This window comes from Opisthorchis viverrini (genome assembly GCF_000715545.1).
Source record: "Opisthorchis viverrini unplaced genomic scaffold opera_v5_16, whole genome shotgun sequence".
Taxonomy (NCBI): Eukaryota; Metazoa; Platyhelminthes; class Trematoda; order Opisthorchiida; family Opisthorchiidae; genus Opisthorchis; species Opisthorchis viverrini.
The window spans coordinates 731,118-742,392 of NW_008751672.1; positions in this window are offsets into that span (position 1 = coordinate 731,118).

Below are 11,275 nucleotides of genomic sequence, written 5' to 3' on the forward strand. Positions count from 1 at the left end.
ACGAAACGCGTCTCGCGATGCTTGATCTCTTTCCCCTGGAGTACCGTCGTCTCCGATGGGACCTAATTCTTACCTACGCCCTGTTTGAACAAAGCTTGGCAAACAGGTTTTTTACCGTTGACCCAGCAAACACCCGGCGGGGACATAGTAAGAAAATCTTCAAGCTCAGGGCACACACATCCGTTAGACAAAACTTTTTTTCATTTCGGGTAGTAGCTGCGTGGAATGACCTTCCTCCGACGGTTGTACACGCTCCTTCTCGAACCCAATTTAAAGCACTATTAGACATTTATTTATGCGAATCCTCGCGCTGGCGAGCATACTGCCCCGCGCTGAAAACATGAAGAGCAGTGCTACACCCTTTTTCCACTTGTGCCTTTCAGGTGAACGACAGCCACTGACCGACAAGAACAAAACCGACCAGGAAAACTTGGGCAAAAGCCTCGATCCTGTGTATCAATCCGTGAATCCGTGAATAGCCTGATCTGGAGTGGAGCTGGACTATAGTTGAAGGTCGCCAGCGTTCTCACGTGCTGGGCCCGGTAGAGCGGTGTTTTGAATCCTTATTTGTCAGATCCTAGTATCAATCCGTGAATCCGTGAATAGCCTGCCGCAATCTGGAGCTGGACTATAGTTGAAGGTCGCCAGCGTTCTCACGTGCTGGGCCCGGTAGAGCGGTGTTTTGAATCCTTATTTGTTTTGTCAGATCCTAGCTCCAGCGCATTCATTGTTCCTATTAATTACTTTCCTACTTCAGTTGTCCTCACAGAAGAACGTATATGGCCTGACTAGGCGAAAATGTTAATTAATGTTTTCCGTGTTTCAAAGTGCAGTTGGACAAGGTAACCAAAAAAGAACCTGAAGAACAATTGCAAGCGCGAATTCACCCACCTGGATACCTGATTGGGTGGCGAGTGTCACCGACAGTTCATGGAATGAGCTTAAACGGTGTACCCTTCTTCAATACCAGCTTGTGCTTGACGGAATATTGTGAGTGATTTTATGCAGTATGTACTGCACAAACGTGTATTTGTGGCTGATTTTACGGATTGCTTAGGCAAGGAAAATATGAAAATTACTCACCACAGCGTTTATCATAGAAATGGATGTAACAAGGCGATAAGGCGCCTTATCGCTTCAATTTTTCCAGCCACACGAAGGGATCAATCGCTTAGAATAAAGAATGTTTCTCAAACTCATGGCTGGAGTCGGAAAAACGGGTTCGGACGTCATCCATAAACTGAGGGAACAGTTATACGAACGGTATTATGGCAGACAGTCCGCCTTCCACCCACCGGTCTCCGTCATTTTGTACGGAGTCTCTTGCCAAAAAATGCCGCTACAATCCTCCGAACCGCGAACCAACGCTCACGGACCACTTAAACCGCTGAAGGTGCGCTGTCGTCAAAAGCCCAACCTCACTGACCTTATTTCTCTGACAGAGGTATGGCTGTCCGGTCGCTTCACTGACTAAAAACTACAGCTACTCGAGATATGAATCACATCAAAAGATGGGTTAACTGGAGACAATCGAGTAATGCTCCGCTGTTGATACGATGTATTTTGTGAAGCGGTAATCTGTATTTTTCTTCAACGAAACCTTGTTCTATTCCATCGTCCACAGCTCATGAAAGGTGACTTTTATGCACTTATCCTACGCTGAAGGCTGCTTGGGTCCCTATCAAACAGCTTCCAGCTGAACTTCTTTCATCACCCAATCTTGTTCAGGCTGAATGACTTCCGGTTCACTTTTACTCAGTTGTACTACGTAAAAACGTAGATTAAACTCGTACGGGCGAGCAGCCTTCTTCTCTAGAACAATAATGATGAATGTGAAACTTGTGGTCGAAGAAGTACGCTGAGACACCACGCTCGTCTTTACTGACCATTTGGTGTTTCAATTCCAACGCGTTTACTGTGCTGAAGCCGTCATCAAGATAGCTCAGTGGTTAAGGTGTCAGCCTACCGACCCGAATGTCCGTGCTTCGAAACTGACCTCAGCATCTTGGCTGTTCCTGGGCACTGACAGTATCTCAGCCCTCGGGTCTCTTCCATGTGGTATGACAGCTAGGTACCGAAAGGGCGCAACAGCTGGACAATTTTTGTATCAATAGTAATAAATCCTTGCTAATAATCACAAACATAATAGCGAAATGTTTGGTGTTAGTAAGTCAGTCAATGAACCCCCGTCGTCTGAGTGCGAGAGCGATTATGAAACAAACTGATACTGATATGGGTTTCCACCCAATATAGCAACAGAACTTCATCCATGTGAAGCCTTGCGAAAAATGGCTAACTTTTCGCACCCGGCCATCAATTCCAGACGGACTACACGCTGTTGAGAAATCAGTGCAGCGAACTTGTTCCCCAGGATAATTTTACGTATCAATTTCAGCTTGTCTTACACTTCGGTAAGGACTCGAAATATATAAACTCATTTTCCACTAAACTCCCAGAAGTAAGCCAAGAAATCGTGAACTTCACATACCATGTCCATAGCGAGGAAGGCAGTAATCGTTGTATGTGGGAACCATTAAGCAATTGCTTTTGAGTTCAACACCTTACCCCTCTGAGTTGCCGCACACACTCACTGACTGTAGCAACACAATGAACGATTTATACTTCGCCACTGAGCATGTAGCTCCGATCGCTGCATGAACGTAGCTGTATCATATATATTTACTCTGAGGCAAGGTCAAGCTTGCACCTGAACTCCACATCTCTGGCTCAGCTACACCAGTATTCAATTAAAAAGGTCTTTTTGATCACTGTTAGTGTTCTTGGCCCAACACCGCCGCTGACTTTCAAGGTCACGGTGGCTCTGTTTGGAGAACCGTCTTTGAGTTGATGAACTGCATGGATTTTGGCCACAGAGATCGTATTTAACAAATAGATTGTTCGATCATGATTCATTAAGCTTAGCTGTTAATTGTGGGTAACCCATAATCTCTATCTACCTGGATTTCGGGCAGATAGATTCATCAGAACCTGAGTAACCAATCTGTGTTATGATATCCGCTCAGTTCATTCCAGCTTATCAGCCACAAACCACGTACCAGCTGCCACATTTCCAATCACCGAAAAGTGGGAGAACGGGAAAAGTAAAGATGAGCATCGGAGATAATGGCATAATGAGACAGTTGACGATGAACGGTGCTGAGCCGAGCGGCTACGCACTGAAGACTATAACTTTGATACATAAGTGCCGCTGACTGGTTGACTGAGCTATGACTACCGGTTTCAACAGCCATTGATGAATAGGGTCCTGGGACCCCTTCCAGAGGCAGCAGTTGATAAGCTGGCTAAGGTTGTTGATGTAGACTGTCCGCCTCTACCCAGCACAGCTAGGCACAACGGACTCGGTGAGGTAGATTGTTCTCTGAAATGCAAAGTACATGTCCCAACTAGCGCAACCTGAGGTGCGAGTAGCTCATCCATCTAGAAAGAGCTCTTTCTAAAGCCATCTAACCTCCCTCAGTGCCACTAGTCGAACTCGGCCAAGGCTTCGGAGACACCACTGGTCAAACTCCGGGAGTTTTCACACTTCTCCGTGCTCTCACGTCACGTTTTCGATCCGTAAGTCGGTATGGATCGCACCGCCGCAGTGCATACTCTGCACTTGACCGACAAATTCACGACAGTCCGGCACTATCAAGGTAAAAAGTTAGCGAAACCTGTCCGATTCAAGAAGTCATCTCGCCCCCAACCAGTCCACCGGGTAAATAGTCCTAGGTAAATAGATTCGTCTGTGACGCCGAACTCGGTCTCTGCATCTTGACTTCCCCTGTTTAGGCTTGGCAACCTGGCACACGACAGTCCGGCACTATCAAGGTAAAAAGTTAGCGAAACCTGTCCGATTCAAGAAGTCATCTCGCCCCCAACCAGTCCACCGGGTAAATAGTCCTAGGTAAATAGATTCGTCTGTGACGCCGAACTCGGTCTCTGCATCTTGACTTCCCCTGTTTAGGCTTGGGCAACCTGGCAGTACCCCAGCCGTCGTACTTCCTTCGGGTAGCATGGCAGCCAGGCACCAAAAGAGTGTTATAGCTAGACGGTTATCATTATTTTATCATTATCAGTCCTACCCTCGTCCTGCTCGAGAATACGTCGACTATATTTTTACCCTAACTGCGTCACTCTTTCGAACTTCCAACGATGGTCATTTTTCTTGAGCTGAACGATGATTTTGACCCTGTCGATCGTGAGACTATGGCAGTGTCTGTCATTCACAACTGAGTTTCAATCTCTCACAAGGGCACTCTACGCCGACTCCAATGAACTCATGCTGTCGCCTTGGTTTACCGCGTCTAGTTGCGTAAAACGGGACCGTCGCTCTTCCTCCTAAGCTTTGTTACTGATATTCTGCTTGAAACTTATCTGCCTCTCTCTCTGAAACTCCTGGTGTCAGTGTTCCCGGGGCGTTAACACTGCCTACGCGAACGATATAGCTCTCCTCGGTTCAGATTCTTCAAACGTGCAAGTCGTTTTAAATTTAAAGTCAATTTAAATTTTGGATCAAAAGTAAAAGCTAGTAAGTCCCCTTATTTGGTGTGCTTCACAGGGGCTTTTGGTTGACCTGGTACCACTGTACCTTCAGGATTCGCAACACCCATGCTGTGATATGCTTTTGCATTCCCGTACAACACTTCTCGGATTTTATTCGCCGAAGCAATTCCACCACCCCCGAGGTTGGATTACTGCAACTTCTGCTCTGCCATTTGGCTGCTGGAATTCACCGCCTGACGGAGTGGTCTGTACCTCCTCGGCGGAATCTTCTAGGTACTCTTTAGACGAATACCTAATTTAACCGCAGTACATCATCAACGACAGCATGACATCAGTGCTCAACACCAATGCTTCACTGCCGTACAGCCATGACTTATTTGAAAGCCTTATTGTAAAGAATAAAGGTGGACGGGGAAGGGACTTAGTGCTAGCTTAACACAATCATTCCGAGGTGCCTACACCTCCAGACATTCACTCAGGCAATCTGGATAGAAACTGACAACAAGAACGCCGCCGACATCGGTTGGCAGCCATATCTTGTAGTGTCTCCAACCAGGCACAGTGTGGATCACGCTGTCCCCTCCCTGGAAGGCGAGTAGCACCGACAGCACCCAAGCGTTTCGTGATCTCCATATTCCTCTGCCAAGTCAAAAGTTGGCCACCTCTCTGTTTACGCCACTCTGAATTGGGCATGGAAAACAGCACCCTCTTCGGCAAACGATGGTTCGGCATACGTAACACATGTCCCAACCAACGCAGCTTCTGGTGCTGGACACATTCTTCAATGGAAGTACCCGTTACACAACCGAAAACGCGCTTTCTAACTGCCTCATTACGGATTCGCCGACACCAGTTCACACGAGCTATGGTTCTGAGACAACGCAGTACACGTTATCGCAAGAGAACCCCTTTATTCCATTTTTTATCACAAGGAAGACTGTTCCAGACATTGATAGTGGGGCGACCTAAGTTACTAACCTGAAAGTAGACGAAAGACAATTTCTCCTAGACGTTGACAGTTTCCAAAGGCGCTCTCAATTTGGTCCGTCCCAGCTGCACTTGAAGGCCGTGTGGAGTTCCTCATGATTCAAAATCCGCCGGTCATAAATTAAGTCGCCTTGGTGGCTTAAAGGTGAGAAAACCCATTTCAGTTTTCGAAGGCCCATCCATCGAAGGAATAAGACAGACTTGGATCCACGGCCTTGTGCTTCCTCCAGTCGGTCAGTTTCGCTCTCATGGATGAAAATGCTGCAGATTAAAGTATTTCACGACAGATCGAATGTAGAAGCAGAGGAGCACTTGAAAATTTCCGGTGCCGCGCCGGATGAAACGTGAGCAGTCTGGCTTTTCGAGTGATCCATAGGCCAACGACTACGTTGAACAATTGCTTCCATGATAAAAATCAACCTCGTATCCACCATGATCGGGTTGGGCTGTGATAGCGGTCACATTTGCAACCGCTTTTATGCAGATACTTTAGAGCCGATATACTGGTGCTTGGTAATAAAAGTCGATCCGTAGGTGCAACTGGCTACTTGGAATGTGAAATCGAAGGACAAACCTACTGATAATCGTTCTGTTCCCGGTATGATTCAAAACTTTAGTCACCGGCAGACTCAGCTTGACCACATCTAGCGATCTGTGTTCCAAGTGCATCTGACAAATAGTTATGAAGAGTGTTATACTCTTAAAAGCACCACATTGGCTTCATCACAGTTCTTTTCGGTGACTACTTGCTATGCGGTCCATCGTGACGCGACAGTGCCAACAATGATGTGATTGCTGTTTTACGTGAGCTGTCTGGACTCTGATGGTGGTGTCATCTGGGTATAATGCATTATTGTCTGTCGAAGTGCCACATGAGGCAATGATGACACTACCACACGGCATTACCCCGCCCTAAAAAGGCTTCACATGCCACAAGGAAAAGATGGACTCCTGGGTTACCGAATTAGTATACGAACCATGCAATGGCTAGCCGCAGCCACGGAGCCCTGCTGCTCGCATTCGGAGGTGTACGTGAGCGGGGAAGTGGGCTCTAACAAACGCCATACCCGACATTATCGGTGAATGAGATTTCCCCAAGAGCCAGCGGCCTCTCTGAAGGTTCTGCTGTCTACACTGCTAATTTAGTTTGCAATCTGTTGTGCACTCTCGAACAAAAGCTGTGGCGCTGTTGACGTCGCACGTATACAAATCTCAGTGCTACTCCGTGATTATTTTTCAAATGCAATAATCCATCCGTGGCGAGGGATCCGCGTGTGCTATCATAGTCGCTAGTTGCTGGTATGGCATTTCTGGTAGCAATAAGATCTTCTGATCTCAAAAATACTTAGTGTTCATTGAGTCGAGTCAGATGGGTTGGACAAACAGTTCTGAAGGCTGATAGCGTTGCCTCTTTAACTTGCCCCTATTCATCCTCCAAGCACTCTTCGTCGTCTACATGACTGCGTTTCTCGTAGCTTTCTAGCCAGATCAGCTGGTTACTCTTCAGCTACTGAAACTTGTCGAAGTTGATGAACGGAGCTGCTCTCTCTCGGCACGCGTATTTCTGGGGGAAAGCGAAGTTCTAAACAGGCCCACACGATATCGTGATCAGAGTCAAGTTGCGCATCCCAGAAGGAACGACAATCTTTAACTGAGGCTCTCCATCGGTAACTGATAGCCATATGATCCAGTTGAGTCCACCACTGTCTTGTGGTAGGTGGCCTCCAAGTAACTCGATGTGAGCGTTTGTGTTGGAAGTTCGTACCGGCCGGGAACAGACCATGATCTGTACGCAGCTGAAAAGGCCGCTCTTCGTTATCCGTACACTCAGCATTGACTCTAAATCGACCAATTAACTGTGCTTCTTCCGGACTTAGTCGTCCAAATTGGATATACCTATCACGCGCCAGGATTACTATATCCGTCCTTCTTGCCGACCGAAGCAGTCGGGGCAGATCTTGATGAAACTCGTCCTCAGTCTCAGAACTGCTATCTGTTGGGGCGTATGCTGATACTACAGACACATACTGTTTACCGCATCGACCTGCGTTAATCTTAATTGAGACACGGAACAGTGGTTAGGGGATTGGCAGGTGGGTTGGTTGCATTGCATTGTATGACTGGCTGGGAGGGAATGTGGGGGAAGGCCGGTGAGCGAAAAGCTGTAAGGGCAACTAATACTTCCCGGTCGCCCAGGCCGAAGAAGGGGGTTTAGTTGAGATACCCCATCTTGAGCTTTGGACTCAAAAGTCTGACCCACAAGACACTAGGAGGACGCAGGGTTTGGGTCGGCAACCCTGCCTCTAGTCTACGGCTCAAGAGTCTGGACTTTAAGACAGCGGTTTCTAGGGTTTTCTTGAAGGGCCCTCGGAGCCAATGACTCAATAGTCTGATCTACTTGGCTGTAGGGGGTCGGCCTGGCCCGAGGGCGCAGAGAGTAGGGCATCACTATCACTCCCAATTCGGCTGCGCACAGCAGTTGCCTTCAGATCAGCATCGGGCTCTTTGGTTTTAAAAGTATTTCGACCGTATTGAATAATGCGCCAGCGGTCACGGTCAATCGTTGGGCGATCGCAGTGTGCGGTTTTTATGGCTGACCTTTTTTAACCCGTCCTTCCACGGGGGAAGGCAGCATCGCTGTTTCCATAAATGTGAACATGCTGGTCGCCTGAGGGGGGGCACCTTACTACCTTCACACTCCTATCGCCGAGGACAGTGCGACTTTACCTCCAGGCCGCTTCGCAATATGATTACTCCAGTACGGGCCCCCTGTTCTTCTTCGGGCTGGTCCCCGTTGGCCTTCCTGGCGTGGTTGAACCTTTAGGAACGGAGTTCCAGCCAGTATAGTTCGCAGGACATTGCAGCATTCGGGCTGGTCCCCGTTGGCCTTCCTGGCGTGGTTGAACCTTTAGGAACGGAGTTCCAGCCAGTATAGTTCGCAGGACCATTGCAGCACAAAGGCCCGATCACCACTACAAGGTGACAGCTTTGGGTCGGGGCGATGGCATTTCATTCATCAGGACTCAATTACTTTATCGCCTTTAGATAGTTTTTTAGGACTGCCGTTGATTTCATGTATCTGCAAAATCATGAGAATTCAGTCCTATGTAAAAACACTTACTCCATTATCTAAATGATCAACAGAGAAGCAGTCGTGCATTGTAGGAGAACACAAAGGGCCGATGACCTGTCAGCTAGGTTTTATCCATCCTGTGGTCCGAAGTGGACGATTAGTAAATGTGGGGCGTGTGGGACCATAAAAACTAAGTGCAGATAACTTGTTTGCTACTAACTGTCAATCACATACTGAGTTACTGGTGTCAGATTTTGAGGGTACGCTATGAATTCACCATCAGAGGTTTTTGGACTTTCTCTGTTTATATGGGGTAATTTAGTATGAGATGGTAATTCCGTACCCAAAAGTGAAGATTCTTTCCTTACTCAAACCTATATAGGTTCTTCTTAAAGTCGTTATATTCAGAGAGGGCACCATCATAGGTAACACTGGTGCTTCACGGCGGTACGGCTATGGTTTGATTGAAGTACATTTTAGTCAGAAAGACAGAAAGATGGACACAGAATATTTCTGAGTTGCCTACACCCCCAAATATTCAATGGAACAATCTAAAAGAAAGCTGACAGCACGACTGTCACTCACATCGATTGGTTGTCATCTCTCGCACGTCTGTAGCCAAGCACATCCTAGTAGGTTGGCTGCACCAATATCACCCAACTTCTTTGTAATACCTTTCACATCCTTCTAACTGGTTACACATCCCCTTTTCAGTTTGCACTATTCCCATGGAGTTGCGGAGAACAGTAGTCCTCTGGACACACAGTAGTTTGACATGTGTGGCACATGCCGATCCACCGCGGCTGATGGTGCTGGATGCCTCTTGTGACAGATTACAAATTCGCCTCCGCCTTTCAGTCATCTGTGGTGAAAACTGAAATGTCGTCCGCAGATTCCGTCTCGCAACCACACAACACGCCCGATACTGTATTCTGCTGCGTGCGGCTCTTGAGACTCAGTGGTATGTCTTTGTAGCGCCACATGATGCGAATTGGCAAGCGTGATTCGTCTATTGACCCTAATGGATACTTTTCTGTCAGAAGTAGTAAACTACGGAGGGACGTAGAACTCCGCCACCTCCAGTGCTCCTTGAAATGTGAAGAGCATGTTTAGGATGTGCACGTTCTGGAGAATGACCTTACACTTTGTAGGTGAAAGGCACATGCCGGAAGATGATAGTGTTTGTGCTTCGTGTTCACCTACAAAGATAAAGGTGGCGTCGCATGCAAACCCCTCATCAACAAGGTTATCACTCTGCAAACTTATTTGGTTCTTTCGAGCGACTCACCTGGAACCCAGCTGAATCTCTCGTTTATGATGTTCTCAGGCAACTGAATGTACTGCACCAGGCCGCCTCATTTTTCAGTCGCTACGATATTTGAAATATCGCGATGCATGTATATTTGTAATGCACTACTCACAAGGTTGTTGGGTGATGGATTTTCAGCGACCTTATGAGCAGTACATTACAGAGGTTATCACTCCTTTCCCACTCCTCCCACCTGAGTCTACTGACATTGATGCATTTACGCGCCAATTTATCAGCTCCCGCCTCCGATGCGCATATATATACCGGACCTCGTCGAATCATCGGTGAACGAAACTGTGGCAGCTACAACCACTGTACGACAAGTACGCGGTTCTTACAACGGACAATGATGATGATGACAAAGTTTTCACCAGGATCAGTTTGAGCACTAGGGTTTCGATGGCTTTCCGTCGTATTCGTGCTGTGTAGCCTGCAAAGAAAGTGCTTGCAGAATGGGTACGTTGACAGTCATCCTTGTGTTCAAAATGGACACACGGATACCATGTGAAAACCACCGTGACATTAGCTTTGTAGCCTTGCTATCGAAGGTACTCTCTGGCCTCAACCCCCCCCCCCGAAGTTTGACCGAACACAGAGACACAGATGCGTGAAAAACTAGATTGGGTTCAGTCCTGAAAGAGGATGCACCGACCACATCCACTCTCCCGTAGAGTCTGGAACAGTGATACTCCCTCCAGCAACAAACACTTGTGGTCCTCCTTGACTCTCTCTCTCTTTACCGTTTTGATTTTCAACCACTCTTGCAGTATCTATGGTGCAAAGATGTCCACCAGAACTTATTGGATCTTGGTGGTCGTTGGCTTGTTCGCTGAGCTGGGCAATTTGATTGCAAACGTTTCATCATCAATCGAGGTGACATCATCAGTGCGTTATTGTGGAGCGTAGTAGTGCGTAGCGGTGGATTGGTGGTTGTGCGTTGGGTAGTGCTGTGCGTGTGTTATTATACGTGCTGCTAGCAGGGGATGACCTTTGGTCGCGATTAGTTGTTCGGTCGGACGATTCCATTGGTTGGTCCGTTGTCCTGTGTCCCCATTCGCCGATGCCCACGTGACCTTTGAGCTTGGCATCCCCTGCCGTCGTAATCTGGTCGATGCCAGAAGGACCTTTGTCCTTTCGAGTCCTGGGTTGTGACCTTAATTGATTTGCCTCCAAGGAATTCCTTGTTTCGTTGTTTGTGAGTCCAATATTCTATCCTCCTTGGGTTTTCCGGTTGAGATGTTGGTCTTTTGCACGTAGGGGTGCGTAAATTGGGTCCAGTTGGATGCATCGGTTGATCTAATTTGCCGTGGAGTACCATGCTTCCAGAAATTCTCTTCCGTGCCTCCTGCCTCCGTATGCCGAAATTTCTGTTTTCCAAGTTGAATTTGTGACCTTCTTGG